Consider the following 13,499-nt stretch of genomic DNA (forward strand, 5'->3'; position numbering starts at 1 on the left):
GCCTCAGGTGGCTGAACAGAGCAGGCCAGGAGAATTGTCTACTGTAGTCATGGCTACAACCTCCACAAGGAGGGCTATAGGGAGGTTGTCAGTGCAGGACGGTGACCAGCGGCCCTGGACACTTCTGAGGATAAAAGGGCCTGAAACAGATCATGAAGGTATCTGATACATGCCCTTGTTTACTAATGTGACGGATTCGTCAGGAACAGAAGTGTTAGGTCCATAAGCATGTAAACACTCCATCTTACTATGTGGTGCCAAGCTGCTTTCCAGAATAACTCTGCCAGCCCAAGTTCCCACAAACTGTATAGAAAAGTCCCTACACTTCCATGTCCTTGCCAACAGTTGGTGTGAGCTAGCTTCTGATTTGTGCCTTTATAATATATAAAGTATAGTCTAGCACTATTTACATTTGCATTTTCATGATTATTAATGAGTTAGAATATCTTTTCAAATGTGGGGTAAAATGTTGGTTTCTTCTTCTGTAAATTGCCTGTCTTCTATAACTTTTGCCTGTCTTTTGTAGTTTTCTTTGGCTTCTTTGTGCTTCTCCAACTATCTGATGTGAAAAACTCACTCTGATTGCTTTTAATTTACAAGTCACACAGTTATAGTTTTTTTTTTGTTTTTTTCTTTGAGTTGGAGTCTCACTCTGTCGCCTAGACTGGAGTGCAGTGGCCGCTCCCAGCCACTGCAGCCTCAACCTGCTGGGCTCCGGCGATCCTTCCGCCTCAGCCTTCCAAGTAGCCAGAATTACAGGCGCACACTACCACACTCAGTTGATTTTTTGATTTATTGTAGAGATGAGGTCTCGCTGCCCAGGTGGGTCTCGAACCCACGGGCTCAGGCAATCCACTCACCTCAGCCTCCCAAAGGCGCGGGATTATAGGCTGAGCCACTGAGCCCGGCTTAACAGTTATAGTTTTATAAAATAAATATAAATTACTTATTAGTAAATTAAGAAGATATGAAAACAAAATTAAGTATATTTTTATTAATAAAGTCAACAATGTTATATTTTAATAAAATAATCAGAAGAAACACAACACAGAGATTGATACATTGATTGAAAGTAATGAGGTGGGTAAATAATGCTGAAAACCACTATCACACTCAGAATTGTATACCTTGCTGTGATTCCCCATATCAGGTGCCTGTATGCACAATTTGAATGAACATTGCATATCAATCTTTAAAGTTGCAAATTTGACAGATGAGCTTGATTCTTGAATATTTATGTGTCTAAACTAAGTTGGACTAGCATCAGTGCTATTGCAGGGTTATAATGTATTTCTAAATGGTTTCTATGACTTTTTAGTAACTCTCATAGGAGAGGAACCAGTGTTGTAGAGGTATGTTGCTGAAAATGTTAAAAAGAGATTTTAAAGCAATTCTGAAGACTTAGGGTATTCATTTTTTCACTCTTATTCAAAATACAGCAAGTGTTGTATTTACAAAATACATCACCAATTCTTCATTGTAGCCAGTTCCAGTAATTTATTCCATAAAATTAGGGTTTAATTTGAATTATTTTAGTGAAAAAATTTTTATAGATGGCTCTTCTTTTGATGAACAGTGAAATTCAAATTGTTCTATCAAACTTGTAAGGTTTTCACTTATACCTTTTCATAGATATACAATATCAAGTTTATTATGTATATCATTGAAAGTTAGAATATGTCATAACAATCTGTAGAAACTGTGTTCTTCTAAGATTCTAAATTTTCATTTTTGCTCTTCAATCTTATATTTAATTAAAAAAGGAAAAGTTGCCTTCTTTTCTTAAACAGAAGTTTCAGGATCATTAAAAATTTCAAATATGTCAGAAAAATAAGCTACTTCAAGTGCCAAATTAAAGTTTTTAAAAAGCTGAGACCACATAATTTTCTTGCTTTGCAGAATCACTAAAAGTTTATTTTGTAACTATACATTCTTGAAATAACTTTTAGTATGCAATAACAGTTGGCTATGATCAACTTTCACATTATCACATAAAAAAGAAAATGATATCAAATTTAATGCACTTTTTATGATGTCACTAAGCACACTATTTAGTTCAGCTGTTGTTTCTTTTTATTGCAATAAAGGAAGCATGGCATTGATTTACATTGTAGCAAAGTTCCTTTGCATGAGTAACTACTCCAGAATGTTTTCTTGTCATTTCCACTGTTCCATCAGACTGCATTTATTCACAAAACTTAAATTTCAAAATACATTTGTTGACAATTCTATCCAACTTTGTTTTATACATTTCAGAGCTATTTGCATTTTTCATCAATAAAGCACAAAAAAAGAATTCTTTCTTTATATCACCATGATGTTACATTGTTTATATAACAAAAGAATCACCAAATTAACAATATCTGTGTAATGATCAAGTTCCAATAAACATATTTGACAGTGTTATTTGTTTTGTGAGCTGACTTACCATAGCAGCAACCAGATCTGGAATGTATCTATGTATGCCATTGGAAAATAGAATTTGATCCACCTTCTCTGCTATAGATTTCCCAACATTTGTAAGCAAATGTCTTTCACTGATGTCTCAGGAACTGTTTATGGTTTTTTAGTCTTCTAAACACAAAGGCTTACTTTAATAGAAGCCCACAAATTACTGTTTACATGGGACGTGAAATATTTGAATCTGTTGGTTTTCAAATTCAATGTCTTCTCTTTCAAAGAATTACTCTGATTTTCAACTTAATTTCTCTATATTTTATATATAAACGTCACTTCAGTTCTGGAGGTCTTATTTATTCACTAGCCAGTACAACACTGCAAAAAACAGTTAGAGGTTGTTTAGCACTTCACCAATAAATTTAGTTACAAAACTAAACTCAATACAAAAGATGATACTTCTGAGGAGGAGTTTAAAATGGCAACCAGTAGTTTGGATTGTAAGAGTCTCCGCGGAGGTAAGTGTTGATAAAGACTCTCTGCGTGAGTAGGTGGGAGCTGGTGGTAGTGTGAAAGTTCATCTGAGGGGATATTCAGGTGCATGCACCAAGGTCCCCCCTCTGAGGGAGACTGCAAGCCCCCACTGCCCTGAGATTGGAGCCCAGCTAGCAAGATGGAGTGCGGGATCAGCTGCTGCTCGCAGGAAGCCTGGCTGACCCACACCATCACCTGTCATAACGGATCAGCTGGAGCCCCATATCTGATCAGTGGAGAGAGAGGATCGGGAAAAGCCAGAGAAGGGTCCATGTCTGGTGAGGAGCTGCCCATCTCAGCCATTTTCTTTGATCCAGGGCTAGGCAGAGATTTGCATTGCCCTGCCCAGCTCTGCACAGCCTCCAACTTGTTGCCAAAGGTAATCTCATCAAAATGGGAGAGACAGAAGCCCCTCCCCCAGGCTGAATTAGACACGACAGCTCTGTGTCAGACCTGACAGACAGCAAGCCAAGTGAACCCAGATCTGACTTACCCTCCTCCCAAAGTAGGCCTGCAACAACTGACCCAAGCTATGAGTAACACTATCTGTCTGTCATGAGAGCAGGGGAGGGGTAGAGATCATAGCTGAACAGACTTTGAACATACAGGAAGGACCTCAGAGTCAGTCTAATTCCTTGTTTTTAGTTTTTATTTTTATTTTTTGACTGTTTGTTTTGCACACTTTTGTTTACTTTTTTAGTTTTTTTTTTTCTTTCTCTCTCTCTCTCTCTCTCTTTCGTTCTGGTTTTGAAAACATTTTCATACTTTCTTTGCCTTTGCTATTTTACTGATTTTTTTTCTTTCATCTTTCTATTCTTTAGAATCCCTATTTGTGTAGGGGAAGAGTACATCAATAGACAGGATTTTTTTGGACTGTGTGTTTTTGATTACCTGTATGCTCTAGGATTTTCTTTGTTTGTTTGTTTGTTTCTCTTTTCTGTCTTTGTGTCTCTTTTCATTTGTTAGTTTGTATGTCTGTCTGTTTTCCCTCTTACTCTTCTCCCACTCCACCTTACTTTAGGACCCCCCCTTCCTTCTTCTATTATTTTCCTTTTTCTTACCTCATTTTCTCCAGGGAGCAAACCAAAAGCCCCACTGCATGGACAGATTGTAAGGCAATGGGAAGTGAGTTCCTGGGTGCCCATACACCTGTCAGTGGATACTGGGATCTGCAGACAGATTCTGAATCACAGCTCCCTCTCAACTAAATCTCAAAACTCCAAAAGTGCAGCCTCCACAGTCCAGCTTCAGAAGTGAATAAAGTCAGAGGATCCACATAAAGAAGAATAAGAGATTGAGCAAAAAGAAGTAAAAGCAACCCTGCCATCCTGAAAAACAGAATTAAAGAAGAGGGGGGAAAAGTGGGTAGCAGGAGGAAAATCTACACAAATGAAGAAAAAACAAAAGAAGAATATAGGTCTCTCACAGACCCCTAGAAGGTCAGACACCGAGAAAACAGATTTCAGAATCCTAACAATGAAGAGCCCCCAGAATGACTGGTCTTAAACTACAAACCCAGAAATCAAGACATTAATAGAGAGATTAAAAAGAATTGAGGAGAGACAAGGAGAAAAGAGGAAGGAGTTGATAACTGAGATAACAGCAGTAAAGAATACTGTGAATGAAATAAATAACAAATTGCTAAACATGGAAAGCATAATTAAACAAGCAGAAGAAAGAATCTCAGAGCTTGAAAACCAAAATATAGAACTAACCTAAACTGTCAAAAACATAGAAAAGAAGCTTTAAAAGACAGAACAAAACCTTCAAGAGATAAGTGATTACTTCAAGAGGCCGAACCTAAGAGTAATTGGACAGCAGAAAGAGAAACAGAGACCACCCTGGAACAAACATTCCATGAAATTATTCAAGAATACTTCCCTCAACTCATCAGTGATGCGACCATTCAAACACAAGATATTCAGAGAACCCCAGCAAGAAAACAAATAAGAAGACCAACTCCTAGATACATAATAATTCACCTAAACAAAGTAGGTATAAAAGAAAAAATCCTAAAGGCAGCAAGAGATAAAGGTCAAACTACCTACTGGGGAAGAACGACTAGAATAGCAGCAGATTTATCTACAGAAATACTTCAGGCTAGGAGAGCTTGGAGCCCAACCTTCAAAGTTCTCAAAGATAATCAATTTCAACCAAGAATAACCTACCTGACTAAACTAAGCTTCATCAGTGAGGAAGAATTAAAATCTTTCCCAGACATTCAATCCCCAAGAACTTAAGCTGCCTCTAGACCAGCTCTACAAGACACACTTAAGAAACTATTAAACACAGAAGAAAGGGGGAAAAGAACAACAATGTTCTTCACAAGAGTGCAGGAAAAAGATTGAAAACACTCATGAATCAACCTCCAAATCAAAAGACACAACAAATAGGAACAACAACACCTCTATAAGGACCTCATGACAGGGATAAACTCTCACATTCCAATAAATAGTCTGAATGTGAATGGACTAAATGCACCACTGAAAAAACATAAAATGACAAAATGGATAAAATATCTTGAGGTAACAATATGTTGTCTCTAAGAGACTCATCTCACCAGAAAAGACACTGACAGACTCAAAGTAAGAGGATGGGAAGCAAAATTTCAGGCTAATGGAAAAAAAAGAAAGCTGGAGTTGCAATCTTAATTTCAGACAAAATACCCTTTAAGCTATCAAAAATTTAAACAGATGTAGAAGATCACTATATAATGATAAAAGGTTCAATCCATCAACACAAAATATTCATCCTAAACCTATATGTACCCAATATAGGAGCACCAACATTCATAAAGCAGCTTCTAGGCAAATTTTAAAAGTAGATAGACTCTAACACTATCATCGCTGGGGACTTTAATACCCCACTCACAACCCTAGACAGATCATCAAGACAAAAAATCAGCAAGGAGATCTGGAACCTCAATGAGACTCTTGACCAAATGGACTTAATTGATACCTACAGAACACTCCACCCAACGACCACAGAATATACATTCTACTCATCATCACATGGAATGTACTTCAAGACTGACCACATCATTGGCAGTAAATCAAACATAAACAAATTTCATAAGATTGAAATTTTGCCATGCACCTTCTCAGAACACAGTGGAATAAAAATAAATATCAACTCCAGAAAGTTCCCCCAAAACCCACAAAGACATGGACACTAAACAGAATGATGCTAAGCAACTCCTGGGTTAACAATGAAATCAAAACAGAGATGAAAAGGTATCTGAAAACAAATGAAAATGAAGAAACATCTTACCAAAACCTCTGGGATGTCAAGAAAGCAGTAGTAAGAGGGGAATTCATATCTTTACAAACACACATGAAGAAAATGGAAAGATCACATGTTAACAGCCTAACAAGTCACCTAAAGAAGCTGGAAAAGCAAGACCACCAAAACCCTAACTTCAGCAGAAGAATCCAGATCACCAAAATAAAAGTCCAAATACAGAACATAGAAGACAAAAAGATAATACAAAAAATCAACAAAACAAAAAGCTGGTTCTTTGAAAGGATAAACAAGATTGATGGTCCCCTAGCTAGACTGACCAAGTAAAAGAGATAGAAATCCCAAATAAACTCTATCAGAAACACAAAAGATGAAGTCACAACTGACCCTTAAGAAATACAAAGATTATTAGAGACTACTATGTACACTTGTATGGAAACAAACTTGAAAACATAAAGAAAATGAAGGACTTTCTGACATCACACAACCTCCCCAGTTTGAAACAAGAAGAAATTGAGACCCTAAACAGACCAAGAATAATCAAGGAAATTGACTATATCATAAGAAAGCTACCTACCAAAAAAAGTCCTAGATTAGAAGACTTTCCAGCAGAATTCTACAAAACATACAAGGAGGAACTGATACCAACTCTATTGAAAGTATTTCAGGTGATTGAGAAAGATGGAACTCTCCTCAAAGCATTTTATGAAGGTAGCATCACATTGATACCCAAGTCAGGTAAAGATCCAACAAAGAAAGAGAACTTCAGGCCAATATCCTTGATGAACATAGATGCTAATATTCTCAATAAGATTCTAGCAGACCAGATTCAACAACACATATCAAAAATCATCCACCATGACCTAGTAGGCTTCATCTCTGGGATGCTAGGCTGGTTCAACATTTGTAAGACCATAAATGTAATTAAATACATCAACAGATGTAAAAAAAAAAAAACCACATGATTATATCGTTAGATGCAGAAAAAGTTTTTGATAAAATCCAGCACCCTTTCTTGATAAAAAACCCTCAAACATCTAGGGTGAGGTATGGAACATACTTCAAAATAGTAAGAGCTATCTGCAAGAAACCCACAGCCAGCAAACTGCTAAACAGACAGAAATTGGAACTATTTCCCCTGAAAACTGGAACAAGTCAAGGATGCTCACTCTCACCCCTCCTGTTCAACATAGTTTCAGAAGTCCTAGCTAGTGCAATCAGAGAAGAGAAGGCAATCAGGGGTATCCAAATAGGAAAAGAGGAAGTCAAGCGATCTCTCTTTGCAGACAACGCGATTCTATACCTTGAAAACCCAAGAGAATCTGTCAAAACCTCTTTGCACTGAAAATGGACCTTGGTAGAGTCTCAGAGTAAAAAATAAATGTGCAAAAGACAATCGCATTTCTATACACCAATAATAAACAAACAGAAACCCAAATAAAAAGCACAATCCCATTCACAATAGCCACAAGAAAAATGAAATACCTTGGCATCTTCCTAACCAGTGATGTGAAAGACCTATACAATGAATACTACAAAACACTGCTTAAAGAAATCAAAGATGACACAAACAAGTGGAAAAATATTCCATGCTCATGGATTGGAAGAATCAGCATTGTTAAGATGTCCATTCTACCTAAGATAATTTACAAATTTAATGCAATACCCATCAAATTACCAACAACATTCTTCTTAGACCTAGAAACAGCAATACAGGAATTCATATGGAAACATAAATGTCCAAGAATAGCCAATACAATCCTCAGGGGAAAAAAAAAGAAAAGAAAAACTACTCAGGAGGTATCACACTCCCAGACTTTAAACTTTATTATAAAACTACAGTAATCAAAACATCCTGGTATTGGTACAAGAACAGGCATATAGACCAATAGAATAGAATTGAGATTTCAGAAGCAAAACCTCAATTTCTCAACCAACTCATCTTCGACAAAGCCTCCACCACCTACCACTGAGAAGACGAGAACCTATTCAGTAAATGCTGCTGGGAAAAGTGGCTGATCACATGCAGAAGATTGAAATAGGACCCCTACCTACCCCATATACAAAAATCAACTCTGAATGGATCAGAGACCTAAATGTAAAACCTCAAACTATAAGAACCTTAGAAAATGCAGAAGACACCCTTATGGAAATTGGAAATGGCAACCAATTCCTGAGAAAAACCTGAAATGCCCAGGCCATAAGAGATAAGATAGACAAATGGGACCTCATCAAACTGACAAGCTTCTGCAAAGCCAAAGAAACCATCAAGAGAGCAGGGAGACAGCCTGAAGGCTGGGAAAAAATATTTGCCAACGCCATGTCTGACAAAAGCCTAACATCTAGGATCTACAAAGAACTCAAATGTGCTGAAAAGAAAAAATCAATCAGTCCCATTACCAAGTGGGCAAAAGATATGAATAGAAACTTCCCAAAAGAAGACATACAAGCAGCCAAAGATACATGAAAAAATGTTCAACCTCACTAGTCATCAAGGAGATGTAAATTAAAACTACACAGAGATACCACTTAACTCCAGTCAGAATGACCATCATCAATAACTCAAAAAATAACAGATGCTGGAGAGGATGTGGTGAAAAGGAGACACTTCTACACTGTTGGTAGGAGTGTAAACTAGTGCAGCCTCTGTGGAAATCAGTGTGGGGATTCCTAAAAGTTCTAAAAATCGATCTTCCATATGATCCTGCAATCCCCCTACTGGGAATATACCCAGAAGAACTCAAATCACTCTATAAAAAAGATATCTGCACACGTAAGTTTCTTGCAACCTTGTTCACAATAGCAAGAACATGGAACCAACCATGCTGCCCATCAAAAGAGGACTGGATTTTTAAAATGTGGTACATATACACAATGGAATATTATGCAGCCATAAAGAAAAAAATCATGAACTTCGCAGCAACATGGATGAAATTAGAGTTTCTAATACTGAGTGATCTTTCACAGAAACAAAGAACCAAGTATCCTATAGTCTCACTCATAAGTGGACCATGAACAACTACCATAATACTGTAAGAAAAGAACTGACAGTAATTGGAAACTGTGGTGTGGGTGGGGGGAGGTTGGAATGACAGTAGTAGAAATATGACTGGAGAGAGGAGGCACACCTCTTCAACAGGGGTACCTGCACAATGAGTGTTTGTATAACTAACCCTCTATTGCACCCCACAATTTGAAAATGAAAAAATTTTTTAAAAAAGAAAGCTGATACTTCTATATAATAGTACAAATTCTTGTAGTCTTAATTTCTTGGAAATTGCTTCCATTACCTTCATTTGGTATAGTACTTCTGCAACATTCAGAAAAGACAAAAAACACCTAAGGGAACTTGTTTCATATATATTTTAGGGTTAAAAATAAGTAGTACAAATTTTACTTTCCTAATTAAGTAATAATGTTGAATTATAAATTTAAAATCAGCTTGCTTACTAGCTACTTTAAGAATAAGACAATATTCTAGCCCATCTGCAAATGTAAGCCAGAGTCTCTGGCCTGACCTAGTTTAAAAGGTTGGAGAAAATAAAAGATAAGCTGAACTTCCTGCCTCTAGAGCAGCAGTTCCCAAACTTTTTGGCATCTGGCACTGGTTTCATGGAAGATAATTTTTCCATGGACCAGGAGTGGGGAAAGGATGGTTTGGGATGATTCAAGTGCATAACATTTATTGTGCACTTTATTTCTATTATTATTACATTGTAATATATAATGAAATAATTATACAACTCACCATTAAAAAAAAGAGACACGAATGGAGGTGGTAAATAAAACAATGGGTAGGCCACGCGTGGACTAAAATAATTGTTGAATTCTGACTTAAAGTCTGCCACCAGATGCAGCTGTACAATTGACGCACATCAACTCACTTGCCATTCAATGACAGGGTTTTGATATGAGTCAGTAAGGAGTTGATTTGTGATGGTCTCTGTACAGTCAAACCTCACTGCTGATGTTAATCTGTATTTGCAGCCACTCCCCAGGGCTATCATCACCACCTCAGCTCCATCTCAGTTCATCTGGCATTAGAGTCTCAGAAGGAGCAAGCGCGTAACCTAGATCCCTAGCACTTGCAGTTCTCAAAAGGGTTCACACTCCTATGAGAATCTAATGCTGCCACTGATCTGATACCAGGTGGAGTTCAGGCAGTAATGCCAGGGGTGGGGAGCGGCTGTAAACACAATGAACTTTTGCTCACCCGCCACTCACCACCTGCTGTGTGGCTTGGTTCCTAACAAATCACAGACCAGTACTGATCCATGATCCCAGGAGTTGGGGACCCTTGCTCTAAAGAAAGTGCTGGTTTCACACCAGATGTAGGCGATGGAGAAAGCAGAGAGCAGATGGAGGAGACAGAAAGGTTGACCTGGAGAGAGGGCAGGCCCTCTGCTGGTGAAACGAGCTGCTGCTAGCAACAGGAACTCATGCAAGAGCTGACTCAGAGCCAGCAGAGCATGGAGCAGCCACATAAGCAGTTTCTAGATGTCACCTGTGCTAAGGAACTGTGGTTACTACTCTTGTCACTGTCATCTAGGAAGGACAGTTAATAGCAAGTTGAATGAGGATTGTGCAGCCACAGGAAACCTCATCCATGCCTTATCACACATGATAAACCAAAGCACAGGACACACTCTTCAAGTCTCTTTGATGGATGTCCTCCAGAGGCTTGAGGAGGTGACGGTGGCATGAGAAAGGAAGTCCTCAGCATTTACCTGTGAGAGAGGAAGGACAAGGAGAGGGGGTGGCAGGACAAACTCCATGTACCCTCAGCAACACACTCAAAGAGGCAAGCAAAATGGACTTTACTAATTTCTATCCTTATTTGTTTTCAACTCCACCTTTATCACTCACACATACACACACACCCACACACAGACACACACACACACCCCGCCATTCTCCAGACTATCAACTTCTTGAGGACAAGATTGAATCTTATTTATCTTTGTGTCTGTAGCACAGGACAGATTACCTGGCACATGGCACATAGTTCCTCTCCAGGGAAGATTTATGAAGGAATGGATAGGTAGATAGGTAAATGGAAGGGTGGATGGGTAGGTGAATGAAAGGAAGAATGGATTAAAAATAAATAATAGCCAGGGCTCACACCTATAATCCCAGCACTTTGGGAAGCTGAGACAAGAGGATTGCCTGAGCCCAGGAGTTTCAAGATCAGACTGGGCAACATGGCAAGGCCTTGTCTCTACAACAGATCAAAAATTAGCTGGGTGTGGTGGCACATGCCTGTAGTTCTAGCTATTTGGAAGGCTAAGGTGGGAGGATCATCTGAGTCCAGCAGATTGACGCTGTGGTGGCCATGATGATGCCACTGCACTCCAGCCTGGGCAACACAGTAAGACTCCAATTAAAAATAAATAAATAATAATAAAACAACAAATAAAGAGATGGGCTTCCCTAAGATTCAAAGAACACTTGAGACATAGATTTGGCTTACCAGTGTGGGCTAGGCGGTCTGCAAATTATTAATAAATTTCATCATCAGTAAAATGGAGATTGTATTACCTGATATAGTGTGAGAATTAAATGCATTTATGTGTGTTAAAGTACTTTCAAAAACAGATGATATATGAGCTTTAGGAATTGTTATTACTTTATTTCTACCTCATTTTCATTTCAGATCATTGTTCTTCACTTTAACATGCATGAGTCTGTTGGAAGCATACTAAAAATGTAAATTCCATCCTCTACTCCCAGGGAGGCCCATTCAGAAATGGGGTGGAACCCAGGAACTCACACGTATAAGGAGCTTCCTAGAGCTTTGGGCTGGGGTGGCCTCCAGAGCGTGCTTTGGGAAGCATAGCTTTAAGTGGCATGATAGCAGCTCCCCCACACATTCTGACAGAGGGGGCCTAGAGCTAGAGCATACCAAAAGAGGGCAAAAGAGCCAGGTCCAACATGGACCCAAGCCAGACATGTGTAAAAGCCAGATTCTATAAGCATAGCTTTGGGCTTATTCAGTATTATAATCACAAAAATATCTGACTGCATTAAGTAAAGGTGTGAAGAGACTTGAATTTTCCCAACATTTACATCAAATCTATTGTAACGTATCTGTAGAAATCACCCAAGCTAGGTGAGAAAATCACTTTGTATATAGAAATTGTTCACACAAATGTGCTAAAAAAACGTTCACATTCTCACAACTTCAAATGGGTGCTGCCCTGTTTGGGATTTGTTTAAAAGCATGCCATTGTGCAAGTGACAGGGGTAGTCACACAATGCTCAATAGCCTAAGTTGTGCATCATGTTTGTTCAACTGTAATCCATCCAGTTGCAGGACATCAAACTCATGCTTCTTCCTTTCGTGTCAAGGAAATCATTATGAAACTTCTAGATGTCATTAGATACTTCCATCCTCAACATGGCATGATTCTGTCTCCTATTTCTTCACTGATGATCAGAACAGGAGAATATGCCTCAGCAGGGCCACTTCGAGTGTCCTTCCTGCTGCTGGTGCTGAAGTCTATCACTCGGCCCATGCCCTGAGGCCCTGATACTGGCTGCTGATAAGATGAGAATCAAATATTCGTTGCCCTTCACAGGACTCCATGCCATCTTCTGTCACAAGTGTCCCAAGTGGGAAGCTGCATGGCAGTTTCCTCTCAATACTGTGTGTGAAGTCATCTTTCATGTCCTCTTTCCCGAGGACTCAAGCCATAGAACCTGGGAGCTGGCCAGAGAACCCACCTCTCAAAACACTCCACTTCCTCTGAGTCACCCCACCCAGAGCAAAGATTGTCTTGCTGTGTCTTTGTCTACTATCCACTGTTCTTGGGCCCAGTTTCTCTACATGAGGTTTCCGGAACCTCCTGTGTCAAGTTTCCAGAGGGGTTTGTATAATAAGCAGACTCCTGAATCCCCACTTCAAGCTGGAGCTCAAAACCTTTGGTATGGGCTTGGGAATTTGACTTAGAAACAGGCAGCCTGGGGAATTATTATGCGAGATGCATTTTACAATCTTTAAAAATCGTATGATTAGCTTGTTCTACCCAAGGGCTTTATTTCACATGGAAGCGTTGAAATTAAATGAGCAATTAATCTCGCCTTAAAATTTGAGACTTAGATATATAACTGCAGCAGTCTCCCTAAGCCATTTAGTCTTAAATGGTTAACCAAAAAAGATCTTGAAATTTGAAAAGGCTTTATTTGTACTTGTAGGAAAACAATTTTATAAAGATCATTTACTCTGATGATACTTCTATCATATTGCTTAGAGAAATTGGTAAAAAGAACAATGTCCTAAATGTCTCTCTTTAAAATATGACAAAAGACATGACCCCAGATAGGACTGA

This window comes from Carlito syrichta, unplaced genomic scaffold, assembly GCF_000164805.1.
Source record: "Carlito syrichta isolate Samal-C Ts95f unplaced genomic scaffold, Tarsius_syrichta-2.0.1 Scaffold301807, whole genome shotgun sequence".
Classification (NCBI taxonomy): domain Eukaryota; kingdom Metazoa; phylum Chordata; class Mammalia; order Primates; family Tarsiidae; genus Carlito; species Carlito syrichta.